This window comes from Marmota monax, unplaced genomic scaffold (genome assembly GCF_021218885.2).
Source record: "Marmota monax isolate L192 unplaced genomic scaffold, Marmota_monax_Labrador192_F-V1.1 WCK01_AAM20220418_F8-fsc00089, whole genome shotgun sequence".
NCBI classification, from domain to species: Eukaryota; Metazoa; Chordata; class Mammalia; order Rodentia; family Sciuridae; genus Marmota; species Marmota monax.
Window position 1 is genome coordinate 4,621,388 of NW_026694744.1, and position 22,991 is coordinate 4,644,378.

At 35.6% G+C, this 22,991-nt stretch overlaps 1 long non-coding RNA gene across 1 annotated transcript in view; it reads left to right on the forward strand.

Moving 5' to 3' along the window:
* Positions 1-21,551, forward strand: part of LOC131423399 (uncharacterized) — a 79,382-nt gene extending 57,831 nt beyond the window's left edge. Inside the window, exon 2 of the long non-coding RNA XR_009224888.1 lies at positions 16,986-21,551. This is a non-coding gene — a long non-coding RNA (uncharacterized LOC131423399). The remainder of the gene's footprint in view (positions 1-16,985) is intronic.
* Positions 21,552-22,991: the final 1,440 nt, after the last annotated feature.

Sequence of the window (22,991 nt, forward strand, 5' to 3'; positions counted from 1 at the left end):
TCAGGGAGAGAACCATGAAACAGAATTAGTCAGTTGGTGGGGGAACATCTGCTCAAAGATTTAGACAGTAAAGGGATGATTGGTCAGAGGCCATAGAGCTTCTTTCCCAGACTCATGAATAGAAAGGCACAGAGTGGACATTTATTTTATTGATCTGGATTGTGGCAGGGGTACCATGTTTCTACTTAGACATGCTTGAGGAGCTTATAATTTGTAAACAGAAAGGCAAACCAAAGCTGAATTGAGTTATCCCTTTATTTGAGCTAGCATGATTTGATGAGCAGACTGTGATCCAGAATTTGGCCCTCACTCTAGCTTCTGTAGCATGGCATCCTTGTGTCATGCATAACCCATATGATCAAGTGCTGGGCCTTGGTAGACCAGGGCCAGCAGGATGGATCTGTATCTCTTTACATTGTCTCAGAAGGAATCTGGAAGCTGCTGGAATACTCCTACCAAGGACCTCCACCCAACTTTTGGCATCTTGTTCTTCTTTCCCTCTTCAGTTAGTCACAAATTGCTATTCCCTTGTCCCAACCACCTTCAAACTGCCTAATCTTTAACTAATGGCATTAATCACAAGAGGAAAGCTTGATTTAACTTCTAAATATTTGTAGTTATTTACATTCTAAAATTGAACATTTTATCTTTTACTATTTTAGGGGAAACGTTGAAAATATGTATGCTTCTTAGGAATTTAAGCTCAGAAATAAGCTTGAAGTCATATAATTCAAAATGTATTCCTGTGTTGGTAAGAAACAAATGATTTTGCTATAAAGACTATGGCTTTAGTATAACAGCTGTTTTAAATAATTTTAAATATGAGAGTGCCCACCAGATAGTGTGATTTGCTGTACTATTAATTCGAATAAATTTGGTGCAGATGCCCAAATTGGGTCACTTTGCTTTCTTTCAAAGACTTCCCATTGTATTTCAAATGAAAGCCAAGTTTCTCCTCATGGCACACAAGGTCTTCCAAAACCTAGCCTTTGGCTACCCTTGGGGCACTCTCACTCTTGCATACTATGCTCCAGCCACATTGCCTTTCTCTGTCTTCTGATCCCAGTGCTTACATTTGCTCTCCCTAGAATGCTTACAGCTCTGTCTTGGCATTCAGTTTTAGCGCTCCTTAGAGACAACTTACCTGACCACCCAAACTAAAGAAGTCCTTTGCCTAATTACTATTACCTTACTTTATGACATTTTTCATAGCACTTGATACTCTCCAATTAATGTCTTCATTTGTATGTTTTCTATTATATGTAGGGTGACCATATAAAGTATCATCCAAACTAAGACAGCTTTGAAAGTGAGAGCTATTAATAATTATTCTTGGACAATAAGATGGGACTGACCCAAGGACACGAGGATGTAGAGATCATTGGAGTCATACCAATGAGCATAACCCACTAGAAAGTGTAAACTTCCTTAGGACATGAACTTTGGCTTTTTTGCTGTTTGTCCCCAGAGCATGGAATTCTACAGAATCCAATAGACTCTTATTGTTAAATGAATGAATGACATGTACTTTCATAGATTTGTGCATTTCATTTCCCCCATAACTTTTGAATTTTCTCACATATAAAAGATGTGTAAATATATTTATAGCATTCGTTAAAGAGAAAGAAATCAAAGAATTATATAAACCTCATGTTCCCTATATAATAAGCACAAATATGGAGAATAACTGATAAAAAAATAGAAAATGGAAAGTATTCATATTTTTAAGGGGTGATATAATGGCTGGCTTTTGATTTCTTTTACCCCTCTGAAAACATTTGTAATTGTTTTCAATAAAAAGGAAAATATAAGCTAGTGGTGTTGACACATGCTTATAATCCTAGTGACTTGGGAGGATGAGATAGGGGGTTGGCAAGTTTGAGACCAGCCTCAACAACTTGGCAAGATCCCCAGCAACAACCCTGTCTCAAAATAAAAAGTCAAAAGGGCTGGAGATGTAGCTCAGGAGTAAAGTGCCCCTGGGTTAGATCCCCAGTACCCCACCCCCCAAAAGGAAAGCATGGAAAAAATTAAAGGATGTTTCCTTAGTATACCTGACCCTAAGCATCATCTCCAGTTTTGATTTGTGTCTATGTTTTGTGAATTCCAAAGTTGTTTAAACTCATCTGTCTGGAGTCATGGTACCTTGCCACAATCCATGTCTGTAAAAAGGATGTCTACTTCCTCCCTTTGACCCATGACTGAGTTCTAATAAAAGTTACTCATGAACATCTGGTGGTAGAACCTAAATTGCATTCACTTTGTATTTGAAGAAGCTCAGGGAATGGAGTTTTTAGCTTTCTTACTATCACACACTAGAAGAAAGAATGTTTGTTAAATGAGCCAATCCACCATCAACCAAACTATCAAGAGCATTCATTTACTTTAACAAATACTTATTGAGTACCTGCTGCGTGCATGACCTACTGGTAAGGGCATTGTGTCAAAAGATTTTTTTTTAAATTTTTAAATTCGTTTTAATTAGTTATACATGACAATAGAATGCATTTATGTACTTTGATATAATTTCTCATTTCTCTGAGTGTACATGTTGCAGAATCATATTGGTCATGCAGTCACATATTACATACAGTAATAATGTCTGTTTCATTCTACTATCCTCACAAAACCTCCCCCCTCCCTTCCCTTCACTTCCTTCTACCTTGTGCATGCGTGGCAAACACTCTACCAACTGAACTATATCCCCAGTCCCTCCAGCCAATTTTATTTTTTATTTTGAGACAGTGTCTCACTAAGTTGCTGAGGCTGACTTTGAACTTGCCATCCTCTTGCCTCAGCCTCTCAAGCTGCTGGGATTATAGGCATGGGCCACTGTGCCTGGCCTTGAGATATATTGACTTAAACAATCACAAGAGCATTTGATTTATTGTTTTTCAATTGGTCTCAGTCTTTCAATAAAGACAATAGGATAGTGAAAAGAGCACTTATAACTGCATCTAGACATTGTATGACCTTGATTAACCTCTCTGTACTCATGGCTCACCTCCATGAGGTGTTGGGCTAATTGATCACCAAATACTTATCAGTCTGTCATTTTCTATGTCTAAATAGTGTTATTTAAATAATAGTTTAATAACTGAATTAGTAATTCAATAAGAGCTATTCAACTATACATTAAACATAATCTGCAACATATTTCACTTGTTTTTTCCAACATAATCATCTAGTATCTATTCATATCAAGAGGGTGACAATACAAATGTTTTATCCATAAGATGTGTATCAATATTCCTCTTCCTTGGCTTTTTTTATCCTTTAATTAACAATTGTATCTATAGCCTAATTTTCTTTATATATAATCACATTTTGCATAAAATATGTCTCTATTGATGGCTCCTAGATTTTAAAATATTTTATAAAAATGAGCTTCAGATTCCTGGTGCGAACATCATTATGTAGAAATCAAATAGAAAAAGAAATGAATAGAATAAAATATGACTGCAAATAACATTGAATAGTCATCAGATATTAAAATTCATTTAATAAAATAATAGAGAACAAAAAATTCTGTTTTTTTTTTCATTCCTATGGACACCAATGTTGATAGAGACACCATTGTCTTTAAGCTGGGGATCTGGAACATCTTTGCCTTTTCTCAGATTATCTAAAAAATCTGAGGATAAATAACATAGTTGAGGACACATGTGTTTTCCCTTGATACCTGCAAAATGACATAGTCAATACTGTAGCTAGTGAAACATCATCTCTATCCTGAAAAAATGCAAAAATCTGTGGTCATTACTATGGTTAGGGCGATCATCATCTTTTATCTGGATATCTGCAAAGTCCCTTAGTAAGTAATATAGTTAAGTACACATCATCTTTGACTTGGACAACTAAAATATCCCAAGACCACTAGTATGATAAGGGACAGATTGACTCTTACCTGGATATATGTGAAATTCCAAGGTTAGCACTGTAGGTACAGACACCATCATCTTCTGCTAGGATACCTGTAAAAATCCTATGGTCACTAGTGTTTTAGACACCTGAATATTTGCACATTTCCAAGGAAAGTACCTTAGAGACACTTCCAGAATGTAAAAGGATTTCTACAAAATTTCCCTAGTAAAAATGTTGATTAGTCAACATAATTAATATCACTTACAGGGACATTTCAAATAAATATGGTCATTTTGTTAGCTTAAGAATTCTAGTATTGCTCACCTGAATACATGCAAAATCTCATGAGCTCTAATGTTGATAAATGCATTATCTTGAGCTTGGATGCAAGCAAAATCTTGCCTTTCATATTATAGAAAGGTTTGCAATAATCTCTCAATTGGAATCTATGAAAGCCCAGAGACAAAAATGTGTTTAAAGATAAATCCACAACATGGGATACCTAAAAATCTTATAGGTGCTAATAACTTAAAAGGAACCATAAAAGCTCCCTAGATACCAGCAAAAACCCAGGGTCAACATTAGACAACACCATCAATGCTTGAATAGATTTCTGCAAAAAATAGCAATTAAGAGGTTATGGTTCAATCAAATAGTGGTATCTAATTTGGATTTTGCTGGTGTTCAGTTAAAAGATGATGTGTGCTTTAACCACAGTGATTAATGCACCACTGTCTCTCAATTGGATCCTATAAAAAATGGTTAAAAAGGTGTTAGAACACCTGCAAAATTCCATGGTCACTTGATCATTATGAGGCTCATCAAATCTAGCTGAAACAATCAGACATTCAAGTCAATAAACTACTTATAAGCCACATTCTGGTCTTGATAACTGAAAAAAAGGGAAAGTCAGTAAACAGGTGTGAACAAAATGATAACTTACCCAGATACCTGCATATCCTTCAGTCACTAATAAGTTAAAACACACATTATTATCTAATCTCTAAAACAGAAAGGGCCATTGCTTACGCATATTCATTGGGACATGCTGTTTAAGGCCCACATTACATACCCTGAGACAAATAAAATCCCTGTTAATAATTATCACAAAGTTCAAAAAGTTCTCTTGACTTGAATCTGAGAAAACATTGCAATAAATGTGTCCATTGACATTTTTCCAACATGGACAATGACAAATGAACTTTTTCACTTCCATCATTGTAGGACTTATCAACTCTACCTGAAAACTTGCAGTAATCTAAGGTTGATGTCATGGTTAAAAACAGCAACTTTTCTCAACTGCACACATGCAAAATTATTATGGATAATATAATGACTTGGAACACATAATGACCTACCTCTGTATATGAAGATGAGAAGTCCTAGGCTGTCAATTAATCACATATGTGCTTACATGAATCAGATCATTAAATCATTTTGGGATCCATCTATACCACCTAAATACTTACACAAAACCATAGACAATGCCTTGTAAGAGAACTCTTCCTGTGAGAGGAAACCTGCAAAAATTCCATAGTGCATAATCCCAGTGATGGATTCTATGACAATTACCTGGAATGAACACTTTTTGCTCACTCTGATGTCTTGACATGTCTATGAAAAAAAATAGTGGAAACAGTGTTTGATACCTGTCAAATTCTAAATACATATCTACAAATTTCACAGGACCTTCCATCAATTCAAGACAATTCATTTACCCTACCTGGATATTTGAGAACTAATAGGGATAAGACACAGATGAAAATGATTACAGTCTTTAGATTATTCCTGCAAAAATATGGGTTTAAGCACAGAGCAAGCTGTACCAAAATACTTATCCCTTCTATAAGCTATGACCAACTTGAAGAGACCCTTCAACTCTATCTGGAAATGTGGATGAACTGGAGGTGAACAGTATTGTCTGGAGCATCCTCCCTGTCTCAAGTGTGCACATGAAAAATAGTGCATGCCTACCTCTAGCCTGGAGATTCAATTCCAATGAAAATGGACCAAGATAAAATTTGTCTCTCAGCATTCTCTGGTTCAATGTGAATTTCATCTACTGGATAAACTAGGTATATAATCGTGGTCACTAGAATTCCAAAAAAAAAAAAAAAAAAGTCATAATTTCTTAGCTGAGCAAGTGCAGCACAAGCTTGGTGACAAGAAGGGTCCAGGACACCCTTATCACTTACCTATGTATCTGAAGATCAGATGTCCCGTGCTGTGATTTAGATCCCATTAATACTTACTACCTAGATTCCAACAATGGACCACTAGACAACCTTTCTTCAGCTCACTGTGATGTCTTGACCCTTCTGGGAATGAACCAGCCAGCCATGGCATGTTAGCACATCTCCTGGTTCCTAGACACCTGCAAAATCCTGAGGCCATTGAATCCTTAGTGGCTCCAGCAACACTATCTGGAGCCACAAAGACTTGCACTGATCAAACCTTTTAGGAGAGCTCCTACCTTCTCGAGAGGTCACCTGCAAAAATGCCATGCTCAGTATGGCAGCAAGACACATGTCGAACCTGATGTGGAGCCACAGTTTTGGCTGCACAACTATGAGCATTAAATAAACAGCATCTGTTGGCAACTGCACAAGAAAAACTGATGCCAAATAGCTATGTTGAGAAGGCACTCATGTTGTCAACCCATACCTCTGCCAAAAAGAAGGCGGAAGTGTCACTGCCCTGAACATTCATCAAATGATTACCTGAAAAATAGAAGGTCAATTTTTTTGGTATTTATTTTTTAGTTGTAGTTGAATACAATACCTTTATTTTATTTATTTATTTTTATGTGGTGCTGAGGATTGAACCCAGGGCCCCACATGTGCTAGGCGAGTGCTCTACCACTGAGCCACAACCCAGCCCCCACTTCTGCTATTTTTGGACCCATTACCTGAATACTTACAGAACCCTGAGGTCAAACTCTACTAAGCAATTCCTTTCTCTCTTAAATGAATACTTGTAAAAGTCTCATGGTAAATATGTGGTTATGGATAATATGATACATTAGCTGGATACCTACACATCCATTTATCTCTATGAATGACAAATGCACAATGTCTCTAACTAAGAACATAGTAACATCTCATGCTCATTAGTATTGTTAGAGACAAATTAAATTCTTCCCTGTAAACCAACCAAAAAACAAGGTTAGTATAAGTTTTCAATGCCATCACTCCTAAATATCTGAAAAGAATGTCTTTAATGTATCAATGTCATATCACTTCTTACCTGTACCACTGGCAATGTCCTTATCTGACACCTGAAAAAAAAGAGAAAAAAAATAGTAATTTAAGCATCAGGGACAACACCATCATCGTCACTGATCTAGATTTGAGATCAGATGATCTGTTGTGTGAAAGACACACATTATCACTTACATGGATACTAACATAGTCTAAGGTTAACAACCATTGCTAGGTTTGCCATGATCTCTCTTTTTTTAAAAATTAATTGTTGATGGACCTTTATTTTATTTATTTATATGTGGTGCTGAGAGTCGAACCCAGTGCCCTCATGCATGTTAGGTAAGCACACCACCACTGAGCCATAACCCCAGCCTCTGCCACAATATCTTGACAGAAATTTGAAAAACAAGTTTTGAAATGTGCATTAGAGACAACTTTTTTAACCATAATACCTGCAGAAAAACCTTGGACACTTATCATTATGGGACATATAAACTCTACATAGGAGTACTCTACCTGTATTACTCCAAAGTCCACACCACTGTCAGATAAGACCATTATTTCTTGACTGGACAGCTGCAAGAATCCCATGGTTGCCACTATGGAAGGAAACACCACAATAATCCTGTAGATGTGGCAATCCCTCTATATCAACAGAGTAAAAACATAAATTTTCCCCAAAATATTAAAAGTAAGAACATTAATAAGAATTCTATCATTTCTTACCTTGAAACCTGTAAAACCAACAAACAATAGTTAAGAATATTGTCATCCCTTGCCTTCTTATATGAAGATGAAAGGTTTTGTGCTGTGATTTAAATTTATATAACTTATCTAGACCCCCTTTAATGACCATTGTTAAGTTCACCATGAAAGGAACCTGAAAAACACAATGTGAAAAATGTGTTAAGTACTTATTTTATAATACCCAATCACATGAAAATATCCTTGATTATTTTGTGCAACTTATCGATACTCCTGGATACTAGCAGAGTTGCAGAGTCAAACCCTGGTAAAAACACCTTTTTCTCTTGAATAAATGCTTGTAGATATCCCACGGACAATAACATGATTTGGACAATGTAAAAATTTACCTGGATTCTTGGAGATCCTTCAGTTACCACTAGTTTTGAAAATATATTACCACTGAAAAAGAATGCATAATCATAGTCTCATGATTACTACTATTGGTGAGGCAAAATCTTTCCCCCAAACAGTTTACTCTAAGAATTATGACTATGACCTAGATGTCTAAAATTCAGATGGCTTTGGTATATAAATGTCACTTGATTTCTCACCTGTATATTAGCAAAGCACTTATTTCCATACCTATTTTTTAAAGCCTTTTAACCACAAGATTAGAGGCACCATCATCACTTAACTAGACATCTGAAATCTGAAGTTGACTATTGTATTAATTTTCATGCCATTTATTACCTGTCTACCAGCAAAGTTCATGCTTATTACCTTTGTTAATTTCTTCATCTTCCATTGAATGGAACCTGCAAGACACACAGTGGTAACTATAGTTAAAGGCATCTTTTTCTGGCTAGATCATTTAACTTCTCATGATCACTAGAAAATCATCAACTTTACCTGGATACCTGCAGAATATCAAGGTCAAAGCCATAGACACATCATAATTCTCTGTCTGGGTACCTATAGAAACACATGGTTAATACTAAGTTGAGTAACATCATGATAATATACTTAGAAACTTAGATTCCTCAGTCTTTATCAGGATTCAAAAAACATCTCTGAACTAGTAAACATTAAGGGCTTATTCTTAATCATATTTGTAGGGGAAACCCTACTTACCCGAATATCTGCCCAAAAAAGACCCCATAAACATTAAGGGTGCCATAATTACTTACATAGATTTCTGAAAGTCAGAAGGTCTATTGTGTGGTAAAACCCACATCACACATCATTTACCTGGATATCAGAGAAGTTCCAGATTAAGCATTATCAGTGGTTACCCATTATCTTGGAACCTGAAAAAAAAACACATCCTACAGATGTGTTTTAGAATACAACTTTTCTCCCGGGACATCTGAAAATAACTTTTGCCATTTACATTTCTTTTAGACCCATCAAATACCTGGATACTGGAAGCATTTTAAGGTCAACACCACTACTAGAGACACTATCATCTCTTCACTGCATATCTACTAAAATCTCATGGTCAACACTGTAATGAGGAAGGTTATGATCTCTTACCTGACACATATGCAAATATCTCATTAATTCATAAGGTTAAACACACATTTTCTCTAAACCAGAAAACTGGTAAAACTATATTTCATGATTATTTGTATTTGTAGACCTGGTATAATGTTTCATCTGAATATCTGCAAAAAAAAAAAAAAACCATGAGGAGAACACATTATGATACCATCACTACTTACCTAGATTTCTGAGAATCAGATGGTCTGTACTATGTTTAAGGTCCACATCAACATTGAACTGGATTCCATGAAAAGCCTATTAAAAACAACCACTATGAACTTCACCATTCTTTCTTGATCAAAGCCTTCAAAAATATGTAATGGGAACAAATCTTCTACATGGACCTTGAAAAATGCCATATTCACTACAATTGTTAGGGGAGCCATGAATTCTACCTGGATTCTTTAATTATAGATCAACATCATAGTCAGAGGCACCGTTATCTCTCGACTGCAACCTGAAAAAACACATGGTAGCAACCTTGATTAGGGATACATGTTCTTCCATCTGGATCACTGCTAATTACAACCTTCCATTCACTATAGTCTTTCCAGCAAACTCTAAGTCTACCTGGATACTTAGAGAACTCCAAGGTCAATATATTAGTTTTAGATACCATCATATATTCACTGGACATCCCATGGTCACTACTATGGTGAGGAACTCTGTGATACTTTACCTATCTGTATACTTGCTACTGTCTTTGTCACTATTAAATTTTAAGACTAATTCCCTCTAGCCATGTGTGGTGACACATGTCTATAGTCCCAGCAGCTTGGGAGGCTGAGGCAGGAGGATCACAAGTCCAAAGCCAGCCTCAGCAAATTAATGAAGTCCTAAGCAATTTAGCAAGAGCCTGCCTCAAAGTAAAAAAATAAAATAAAATAAAAAGGGGCTGGGGATATAGCTCAGTGGTTACACATGCCTGAGTTCAATCCCTGGTACCCTTCCCTGCCAAAAAAAGGACTGTGGGGAACCACTCTGAATAATTCACACCTTCCATCCAGGAGCAGAGAGGCTTTGACCATCACTACATCTTGTAGTGACCTGAACATTGATCTGGTCCAGGAAGTTTGAGGGCATGTCTTCAGACATAGGCTTGTTGCCCCATGGCCCCTTGGGTCAAATTATACTCACCTTTCCTTTGTAACCCTGTCCCTTCTGACCTTTTTTGGATGGAACTTTCTAATAAGGGTCCCCCCAACAAAAGCCCACTTCCAAACGTGCTTGCTCTCTCGCCAGCCTTTCGTGACTTTCTCTTGCTCTCCCATTTGGGGAGCCTGAGGCCAAGAGCAGAGAAGCTGTCCTGAAGCTTGTTTAAAGGTAAGTGTGTGTCTGTGTTTTATTTGGTGTCCCTGCAAATTCACACGAGCGACCTTAAATTCAGCTGCCCACATGGGTTGGGGGCAGCAAAGTACTAATTCCCTTTGAAGTATAAGACAGTAAAATCTGACAGTTATTACTTTTGTTAGAAACACTCATTTCTTACTTGAATCCCTGTAAAAGCATATGGTTATGATAAGAGCTCAGGACAGCATCATCAATTTTCTAGATATCTAAAAATCATATGGTCACTAATGTATTTATGGTCCACATCATTACTTACCTGGAAATCAGCAGAGTCTCATCTCTATTATTGTTGTTAGTTTTACCATCATCTACTAAGATCTGAAAAATTCCATGGTCAGTACAATTGTTTGTGACATCATAATAACTTATCTGACACTTCCAAAATCTCATGATGTCCACTTAGTTGAAGCCCACATTATTTTCCTGTTACCTGTCAAATCCTTTGTTTATCTTTGCACTTAATTTCACCTTGTCTTCTTTAAAACCTACAACAAACAAAAAAACATGATAACAACCATAATTATGAACACATTATCTTATGGAACACCTAAAAATCCCATGGGCATGACCAAGGTTTAAGTCATCATTATTACATATATACTTTCAAAGACCCATATCTAATTTAGGTTTACCAACAGTTGATAACTGGATACACGAAATGATCAAAATGGTGATTTCTGACATATCATCTTTTATCTGGATGCTTACACAAGTCCATAGTGTCTACCAAGTCTAGAAAAACAACTTATCGTGGAGACCTACAAATTACACAGATAAATGCCCTTGTAAAGACACATCATCTCTAACTGGGCTAATTGTAAACTACTTTGTTACTACCATTGCTAGTTACACATCATTTATTAATTGGATCCCACAGAATCCCATGGTCACCACATTTTTAGGGACACCATTATCTCTTACCTGGATACTCATAAAATCTCTTGTTTACTACTGTGGTTACCATTGTCTCTTCATTTCTTACCTGCAAGATCCCATCAACACTTTAGGGGTTAAGGTAGGTATCATCTCCTTACCAGATTCCTGAAAATCTCATGGTAACTTTCATGGTTATGTTCAACATAATACCTGGAAAACCACAAAATGCCACGTTAACTGATATGGTAACTACTTGTCTACTTGAGAAATTTAATCTGAGTACTGTAACTAGGGTTACCAACATCTCTGACCTGGTTATCTATAAAATACTATGGTCACTTTCATGGGTTTAGGTTTATCATCATTTCTTAACTAATATAACTTCAATATCCCATATTTAATAACTGAGCAGAAACACCTTTATTCTTACCCAGATATTTATAGAAACCAATGTATGTTACCATAATTTGGGACAACATCATCTCTTCCCTGAATTCCTTTAAAATACTTTGGTCACTACAATGATGAGAGGTACTATCATTTCTTACCTTAATACCTGCCAAATCCAATGGTTACCAAATCTCCTGGATAGTCATTCAAGATTCTTCATGCTCTGACTTCTTCCACCTCACCAGCCTCAGCCCCTGTCTTTACCCTTACCTTATATAATGTGAACATTCTAAGCATATGAACTTCTCTAAACATTCCTTTGTTTCTTGGTTACATGAATTGGAGTGCTCAAGCCTGTCCTTAAATCTAATAAGAACTGATTATTGGTATTTCTTTGCAAATCAGTGTTCAGTGACCTTGAAATTGTCCAGAATGAGAGTATTAACATTACAGAAGTTGACAAATGTTACACAACAGGGCATTTATTTTAGAAGAGTCAGTTATTTAGTTTTTGGAGTCAGAACAAAGACATCCCCCCTTCTTCAAATGATGATTCTTTTAAAATTTTTTTAATTAGTTCTTTTTAGTTATACATGATAGTAGAATGTATTTTGACATATCATATATACATGGAATATAAGTTCCCATTTTGGTGGTTGTACAAAATGTGTAGTTACACTGGTCATGTATTCATACATGAACATAAGAAAAGTTATGTCCAATTCATTCTACTGTCTTTCCTATTCCCTTCCCCTTTGTCTAATCCAATGAACTTCTATTCTTCCAAATACCCCTCTTATTGTGTGTTAGCATTCACATATCAGAGAGAACATTAGGCCTTTTGGTTTTTTCCTGTTATCTGGGGGCTGGTTTATTTCACTTAACATGATAATCTCCAGTTCCATTCATTTACTGGCAATTGACATAATTTCATTCTTCTTTATAGCTGAGTAATATTTCATTGTATATATGTACCACACTTTCTTTATCCATTTATCTGTTAAAGGGCAGCATTTACTGGGATATGCTGTTGAATTAAGAAATACGTGAACAAGGAAAAGCACTATTGAATAGTGGCAACTCAATCTTTTGATTTCTCATAAATTTGATGTAACTTTTGTGGATAAAAGAATGTGAGCTTGCTCAACATATGCCTAAAATATATTACTTTTATAAATTATTATACTTAATGAAAAATGGTTAAGTACATTACAAATTAGTTAATATAATATTAATGCTAACTAGGGCTTTATACAATCTCAACAGGTCCACAGTTTAAAAATTTGCTGAAAAAATAATTATTAAATAATTACTATTATATAATTACTGAATATATTTAAATAATAGAATATATTAATAGATCTAGCAAAAAGATACTGACATAAAATCACTGAATTATGTGTATGACACACACACACACACATTTGCTGAAGCAAATCTTTTACTTACCATATAAATTTCTTATTGTGTTTTTCTGTGGTGACTTAAACTTCTATCAGTAATCACAATTAGATTACTTAGATTCTCAACTACTAATTCTAAAATGTCAGAGAAGTGGCACCCTGTATCCCTTCTTTTTAGATCTGTAGTGTGGGATCCAATTTTATGACAATTCTTGAAGAACAAAGGAACATGTGACTACAATCTGATGACTGTTCCCTTTAGATTACCCTGAAACTTAGCAGAAGCAGACACAATAATTAAGGCTATTTTTCATATTCCACGTGGTTTCTTATTAATATTTCTTTATTTCTCTTTGCAACTCCACTTTTCTTCCATCTTCCTGGATAACAGAAAACAATGACCTCTCAGTATCCATGGGGGAAACTTTAGTAGTCTTATAGCTTCTCTTCAGACAGGATTTAGATGAGTTCTAAAATTAATTCCACATTTTACATGTCTGTGCTCTTAAATGTTATGTCTGGATATATTAGAAGTACTATATAATATTATATAATGTGATATATCGTGTAATATATGGTGTATATGTGTGGGTGTATATATACATATCATGAGTACCAATAGCAATTTTTTTATGTAATATGTTTGGAAATCCTGAGAGTGATACAAAAGTTACTATTTTGGTATTTAAAAACAATCAAGAATCACACACACATGCATACACACACAAAACACACTGCCACTTCTATATTATTTTTATTAGGAATGAAAACTGCAGGGCTTGGGATGTGGCTCAGTGGTAATAGTGATCCTATGTTCAATCCCCAATGCTGAAAAAGAAAGAAATACACAGTTATCTCTGGGAGTGGAATAGTGAGTGACTTTTATGTTCCTCTATAGACATTTTGAAGCTTATAAATTTTTACAAGGCACATAGTTAAGTTATTAATAGGAAGGGGTAAAACTATCTTTAACGTATCATCCTGTTCTCTTCTTGGCTGCTTTATTTGACAGGAACAAGGTTGTATGGTGAGGTTGCTATAAGTATTAAGTGAGAGAACATCTGTAAACCACATCTGCAGCTCCATAGCTCAAAAAATACTGTTTCTTATCCCTCTACCAAGTTTGTTTCTAAAGTTTATCTGTACCCTCAATTTGGAGTTACCTTGTGATATTACTAATTTTACTTGTAAAACTTACACACTAGAAAGACTAATTTTGTAAGGGTGTCTAACTCTTAGGACCCTAGCACCTGTAGGCCTCTCGTAAAACAGCTGATACTATGAATCACTGACCTTTAAGTTTTGTGAGGCAAGATATAAAAATGATGCATCATATTAAAAATAGTCCAGAAATAAAGTTTATCTTTGTAAGGTAAAAGTTTATAAAGATATGAGAATGAGATCATTAGGATTCTGGTATATAGCCTAGGAGGTAGACCAGGGTGGCTAATTTCTTAGATTATAACAGGGTTTCTTCACCTTAGCCCTATAGACACTTTAGATTAGATTATTTTTCAGTACTCAGGATTGAACTCAGGGCCTTACATATGCAAGGCCTGAGCTCTACCACTGACTTACAGCTCCAGCTACAGATAAATTTATTCCCTCTTGTGAATAATCCTTTATGTTTTCATGCATTGGAGGAAGTTTAGCAGCATCCCTGGCAGAGACGTGCAAGACACCAGTAACAGTCTACTCTCCAGTTATGACAACTAGAAATGTCTCAGATTTTTCCAAATGTCATTCAGGGATAAAATTGCCACCAATTGAGAACCACTGGATTACAGGAAGAAGAAAATTGAAAATAACGATGTTCTTTTATTTTCTCTATATCATCTCACCAGTAAGACTACTAATGGTAATGTAGAGATGGATCACAACAAAACTGGCATAATATAGAAAGATATAATTATAGATTTAGATACATGAATAAAAAGTTGTAATTCTTGTCTTTAGTCCACTGCCCACTTGTCTTAGGACAGAGTCTTATTAATTAGTAGGTCTCATGGGTTGTAACTTATAACACATTTCTAATTCATATGCAAGGAACCAAAAACTCATAAAGTGAGTGGAGGTCAACTTTTAATAAGACAGAAAGCATGTTCTGGAATGATCATACTTAAGAACTAACAAGTAGCTGGGCATGGTGGTGCATGCCTATAATCCCAGTGACTTGGGAGGCTGAGGCAGGACAATTACTAGTTCAAAGCCAGCCTTAGCAATTTAGCAAGGCCCTAAGCAACTTAGTAAGACCCTGTCTCAAAATATAAATAAGTAAATAAAAATGGCGGGGAATGTGGCTTCTTGGTAAAGAGTCCAGGATTCAATCCCTGGTACCCCAAACAAACAACAACAACAACAACAAAACCTAACAGCTGCAATGCTCAAATTTTGCAAGAAACTCATTCTGCCACTGAAAAAGCCATTGGGATTAGTCAAAGTGGAAAAAAATCTGATTCAAATCATAAAGTAGAATTTCACTAAAAGATCTCTTTCTTTTGAGAATTGTACTTAATTAGGCCAACACCTCAGTAAAATACTGTATTTGTAGAATGTAGTTTTAGCTGAAAAGTTGGTTTTATGAAGGAGTCAGTGAGTGTTGGCAGTAATCAATATGCATGATTCTCATGGGCCATAGGCTAATTACACTTGGATTTCAGCACCCCTGCCTGTAGTCATATACGTCATGCCTCCTGATTATCTTAGACATGTAAAAAGCTTTTAAATTATCGTTCTTGTTCTCACAACAAGAAGAAGCCAAACAAACTGAAAATGAACCACTTTTCTTAAATCAACCATAGATTGAGGTCACAGTGCAAATTGCCATCCTGAAAACTAGGGAGGCATCTAAGTATAGAGAATAAGTAGTTTAGAGAAGAATATAGACAAGAGCAGAGACCTCTGGAGACAGTAAATGGAGAGAACAATTAAACGGTGATTGATGAATTGCTAAAAGCTGAGTTTAAACTAACTTGATAGTTAAAACTAGTGGTAGCCCAATTTTAGAGAGGCCCCTCACACTTTGGGGGTTTTATCTCCAGGAGCCCCACCAGGGGTGAATATCTTCTCTGCTTTAAAAAGTGAGAAAAGAGAAGTAATCATTTTGAAATAAGCCCAGAGTGTTCTATTCTCTGTAACAAGATTTAACCTCAAGGTAAACTATTTTACAAGAACCTATCTTACCAAAAGGAAGGGCAAGTAGACAATGCTAGTCTCCCTCTAGCCTTCCTGTATCACATAATAGGGGGAAAGGCTGAGAAGTTCTGTTGGTCACAGCTCAAGTCCACTAAAAAAATCCCAATATTTAATTCTAAGATTATAAAATGCTTCCCCTCCTCAAAATCTTAGCACCACACCATCAGAACTCCAGTATAATAGTGGATTACAACTATTTAAGAAGGAGTTCTTAGGAAAATTTAAAAACAACATAGAAGCAGGGAATATGTGGAAACCAAAGAAAAATGGAATCTTTGGCACATATCGTTGTAATGAACATTAAATACAGACTAGCTTTTAGCCATAGTAACATAAAACCTTATGCTGAAAGCCTATTGCTTCTGTTCTGATTGTAACAGTGGTACATTTTATGCTTTGAATATAGTCCTTGCTGCTCTGCCTCTGAGATTTATTTTTTAAAAGAATATATTTCTTTCTCTTCCTCTTGTCACAGAAGAAGAGAGGTCTCCAAAGAAGGGTCTGAGGAGTTCCCAGAAGAGAAATAACGAGGTGCTGCAAGAAGTCAAATATGAGCTCAGAAGTGGGTGGGCAAGGCAAATGTAATTCTGCAGAAGAATGTGCTTCCAAAGGTGAGCAAGCACACCTGGGTGGGCAGTCTGCCAATATTCATCCCTAATGAGGTACTGCCCCTCAATCCCAATAGGAAGCACTTGGGGGTGGGTACAATCTATGCAATTGACTAATTTTATAATTTTATAATTAAGGTGGGCAAAAGAGAAGGGCTACAATTGAATCCAATTAAGGCTGAATACTAGATTTTGAAAATGAACCACCAGACTTTGTATTTCTCTCACAGAAGAGAGGGAAAAGAATTTCAGCTTGAGCCAGACAAAGGCATAGGCACGTTTATTTAGGAAGGCAGACACACATTCAAGGGAGAATGTGGGCTATCTGGAGAGTGAGAAGCAGCCCTGACTTGGGCTGGGGGTCCAATATTTATAGGACTGTTTCAGGGGCTGGTCTAGAGGTGGATTCAGGCTGGAGCTGCAAAATTTTGCACCAGTTTTCCCTGACCTTGCATATTTCCCTCGTTTTACAAGGGCATTGGCCAGCTATTGGGTTGCTCAAGATTTATAACTATGCTTTCTACATCTAAATGACTTGTGGGTGTTTTCTTTAAGATTCAGTATTTCTCTCTTTGTCCTAAATCCCTATCTTGCTCTCTCCCTCTTCCTCCCTAATATTGCCCCCTTCCTAATCTCAGGGAGAAAAGGATTACCTTTCTTCCTTATCCTAGGCAGAGTTATCTGTCTTTGAGCACAAACCCACCACAGGAAAGAAGTGATTCAGATTTGGGGGATGACACCAGAAGATCTCAGAAATGACCATCTCCCAAATTAACAAGTAAATTACAACTCCAACAGAGAACATGTGGAATGTAACCTTTGATTCACCTCTTTATAAATCCCTGTTCCCCCAGAAGGGCAGAATCACAGCCTCTGAGTCAGGAGTGACACCAAAAATGAAATAAATGTCAGCAATAGTATAGTGGATGAAAGGAAGTTGTAATTGAGAATGCTCTGTTATAAGGTAACTGTGCTACTAATGAAGCAGTATAATGTTATTTGGAAGTGGACTTAAACTTGACCTGGTGGCACATGCCTATAATTCCACTACTTGGGAGGCTGAGGGAGTAGGATTGTAAGTTCAAGGGCAACCTTGTGAACTTAGGAAGACCTTTTCTCAAAATTAAAAAAAAAATGGGGGTATAACTCAGTGGTTGAGCACTCCTGGGGTTCAATCCTCATTACCATCCCCCCCACACACAAAGTAGATTTAGATAGTTATGAATGTATATTGAAAACTCTAGGGAAAGCACTAAAAATATTTTAAAAATATAATTTAACATGCTAAGTAAAGAAAAAAAATGGATTCATATAAAATTTTCAGTCAAAACCAAAGAAGGGAGGAAAAAAAGAGGGAAGATATAAAAAAAAAACCCCAAAAATTATAATGAATAGAACACACAAACACAATAAAATTAATCAAACTTTATCAACAGTCACTTTAAATTTGAATTGTCTAAATACATCAATTGAAAGGTAAAGGCTTTCAGAGTATATCTAAAAAGACCCAACTATATCATTTCTAAATTCACTTTATATATAAAAACATACATTTAAGGTGAAGGGATGGAGAAAGATATACCTTAATGATACAAATGAAATGATAACTGAAGTACCAATTTCAGACAAAAAAGATTTCAGAAAATGATTAGGGATAAAGAATGGTCAATTCTCCAAGAAGACATTACAGTCCTTAACATGTACGCACCTTAACAACAGATTATCAAAATAATGTAAAGCAAAACTGATTGAACAGAAAGAAGAAAAAGAACTCCATTATTATAGTTGGAAACTTTAACACTCTTTTATTAGTAATTGGCAGATCCAGCTGGCAGAAAATCAGTGAGGACAGTTGAACTGGAGAACACCATCAATCAATTGGATATAAGTGACATTTATCAAATACTTCATCCAACCAAGCAGAATAGAAATTCTTCTCAAGCTTGCATGGAACATTTGCCAAGATAGACCACTTTCTAGGTCATAAACCATATCCTAACAAATTTAAAAGAAAATAAATCATACAAAGCTTGCTTCCAGACCACAATGAAATTAAACTAGAAATCAATAGCAGAAACATAGCTAGAAAATGCCAAAACATTTAGATGTTAAACATACTTCTAAATAACCCATGCATCAAAAAACTCTGAAGAGAAATTAAACATTTTAAAAAATATCTTGAAGTGAAATGAAAATATAACCCATCAAAATTTTTGGATACAGCAAAATGCAGTGCTTATAGGGAAATTTATAGCACTGAATGTGTATTATTAGAAAAGAAGAAAAACCTAAACAGTAATCTAAGCTTTCACCTTAGGAAACTAGAGAAATAAAAGCAATACAAGCCTATTGCTAGCAAAAGAAAAGAAATAATAAGAACTGCTGGGTGCAGTAGCTCATGCCTGTAACCCCAGTGACTCAGGAGGCTGAGGCAGAAAGATCTCAAGTTCAAGGCCATCCTTAGCAACTTAGCCAGACCCTAAGCAACTTAGCAAGATCCTGTCTCAAATTTAAAAAAAAAAAATATATGATTGGGGATCTAGTTCAGTGGTAAAGTGCTCCTTGGTTCAATACCCCCTGCCAAAAAAGGTAGTAAAAACTACAGGAGAAATCAATGGAATTGAGAATAGGAAAACAATAAAGAATATCAACAAAATTAGAAACTGTCTCTTTGAAAAGATTAATAAAATTGATAAATCTATAACCAGGCTAATCAAGACAAAAAGAGGAAAGATGCAAATTACTAATATCAGAAATGAAAGAGACACCATCACAATAGATCTCATGAAAATTAAAAAGATAATAAAGAAATACTATGAATAACTCTATGCCCACAAATTTGGTAACTTAGATGAAATGGACCAATTCCCGGAAAGAAGCAACTTGGTAAGATGCTATCTTAAGATGAAAATAAAAATGGCCAGGGATGTACCCCAGTGATAGAACAGCATTTCTGGGATCCATCCCCAGTAGCAAAAAAATAAATAGATTAATAAATTAATTAAAAGAGAAATGGATCATTTAATTGCCAGAAACTGTAAACAATCAAGATGATACTAATAGGTAAGTGGATAAACAAAATTCAATGCATTCATACAATGGAATATCATTTGGCAGTGAAAAAATTAAAAGCTATCAAAACGTGAAAAAGCATGGAGGAACCTTACAGGTGTATTCTTAAGTGAAGACGTTGTATGAAAAATCTACCTAGTATGCAATCCCAACTATATGATTTTCTGGAAAAGGCACACTTTTAGATACAGTTGGGCTAGGGTTATAGTTCAGTGGTAGAATACTTACCTAATATGCACAAGGCCCTGGGTTCAATTTCTGGCATTGGAAAAGAAAATTCTGAAGATATGAAAAAAGGTCAGTGGTCACCAGGGTATTAGGATGAGATTGGTTTGGAGAAAAGATATAAATAGATGAAGCACAGAGAAATTTTAGGGTAGTGAAACTATTTCATTTGATACTATTATAGTAGATAATAGTATCAAATGGATAATAGTATCAAATGCCAAAATCCATAGAACTGTATAACACAGTGAACCTTAATATAAACTATAGTCTTTATTTAATAATAATGAACAATATTGATTCATTAATTGTAGCAAGTGTACCACACTAATACAAGATGTTAATACCATGTACTAATACCACCCAAGATGTTAATATTGAGGGAAAATGTGTAGGGGAATAGGGATATATGGGAACTATTTGTACTATTGGTTCAATTTTCTTTTGTAAAACTAAAACTTCTAAAAAATTTTATTAATCAAAAATACTTTCAGCTTCATATACCTTCTAAACCTACCTTGAATAACAGGACTCAAAGCTACCAGCTTAGTGTTTCCTCTTGGTATATAGTATTCTTTTACCAACCTTCCTTATCACCCTGAGATCACAGGAAGGGAAGCCTAAGTGTTCTTTTTCACCTACTGCATGACAGGTAGCTGTGCTTATTTTTTGGCCTTCAGTATTGGCTACCAATATTCCTTCCAGCACTGACTGCAGACATTGTTTATCAATTATAACCCTCTCTCACTAAGCCTGGGAAGTCTTGAGGCTGTACCACTATAATTCTTAATTAGTTGGGGCTTAGCACAATAAACAAGTACCATTTTCTATGTCTGAACTAGGTATTTATAATTAATTCCACAATAGAGATGTAATTGCCTCAGGTTTCTTCTTGGATCTTCATCTATTTCTTAGAGCAAATTGTCAATATTTGTTCTTATGAAAAATGATTTTGAAAGTACTATTTTGCTTCTAAAATGCCTCATAAAAATGGAATGTTTCTGAGTAATAATTAACATTTTCCTTCTTGCATACTGGTTTTCAAAACTCTCAAACACAGAAAGTTTTCTCCCAGGTTTATGGAATAGAGTGGAGGTCAGCAAACTGACTGATAATAAATATTTTTGTTTTTGCAATCTTGTGTCACTATTACTTAATTCTGCCTTTGTATCATGAAAACCACAGCCAATGTGTAAACAAATGAGCAGTATTGGTCCTTAACAACACTCTAATGTAACCTGCTCTGTAGCATATCATTTATTCACTTCCTTGTCTTTCTTGTCTCAGTTCCCCTACGAGTGCTTTGTGGGATCACTTCCTAAATAAACAGCTTATGTTAGTATCTGATGTCTTGGGGTCAGCATCTCGGGTAATTCAAGTTTAAGGTAGATGCCAATGAAGAAGTGCTCATAGAAAACTTTTTATATATTTATATGGTAAATGTAGTCAACAATAAGGCTGGTGGCAAGAGACCTTGTGAATATAAAATGAGAAGATAGATGTAAGGGTGTCACGGAAAATTATGGCACTGGAAAGAGACAAGTAGCACTTGAGTTGTAGAAGACAAAGGTTTATTTAGCACTGATGCAGGCTCAGTGGAGTTTTTTCCAAAGGCTGAGCAAAGTCATTTGTTTTTACTATTTTTTATACAGAACAGACTTCAGGGTTCACGACTTTCTTATGCAAGTAACTTTCATGTTTCTCCCTTTCTCCAGGCAGGTCTGGTTCCTGCCATAGCTGTTGAGCAAGCATGATTACAGAAGCAGAAACTAGCAGGTTGCAGCTATTAACAGATAAAAAGATAGGGGGCTGGGGATATAGTTGGTAGAGTGTTTGCCTTACATGCACAAGGCCCTGGGTTAAATCCCCAGCACCACGAAAGAAACATCTTCAGAAGAAGTTGCCTCTTCAAGAGTACTGGAAAAAGATAAAGCACTACAAATATGAGAGCATTAATATTATAGTAATCATTAGAGTCTGAGCCAGGAAAATGGTCTGTAAAACAATGACAACTCAGCCTGGAATCGTGGCTTATGACTGTCATCTCAGCAACTCAGTAGGCAGAGGCAGGAGATCATAAGTTCAAGTTCAGCCTCAGCAACTTAGAAAGACCCTGTCATAAAATTAAAAAAATTTAAAAAAATGACTGGTGATGTAGCTCAGTGGTAGAGCACCCCTGGTTAAAACCCCTGGTACCACAATAAACAAACAAAAATGCTATAAGCGTGAAGGCAAGTAGTAGTATGAATAATATAAAATAGTAGATATCTGAAATCTGGGGCTAGAAATGTGATAGGATACTTGCCTAACATGCACAAATTCTTGCTTCAAACACAAGTATTGTAAAAAAAGAAAAGAAAAATAAATTACAGCATTAACATTATGTGAAATTTAAGCTGTATTTTTCACATATTATTATGGATTTCCCCCAAAACTGCAGTAAAGTTTATAGAGTAACATAATATCCATATATGCAATAGCTGGAATGAAAAACATGATAATATTTTTCAGTATTTATTTTAGACCTCTTTTAAAAAATAAGCAAAACATTATAGAAACAGTTGAATTTTCTTTTG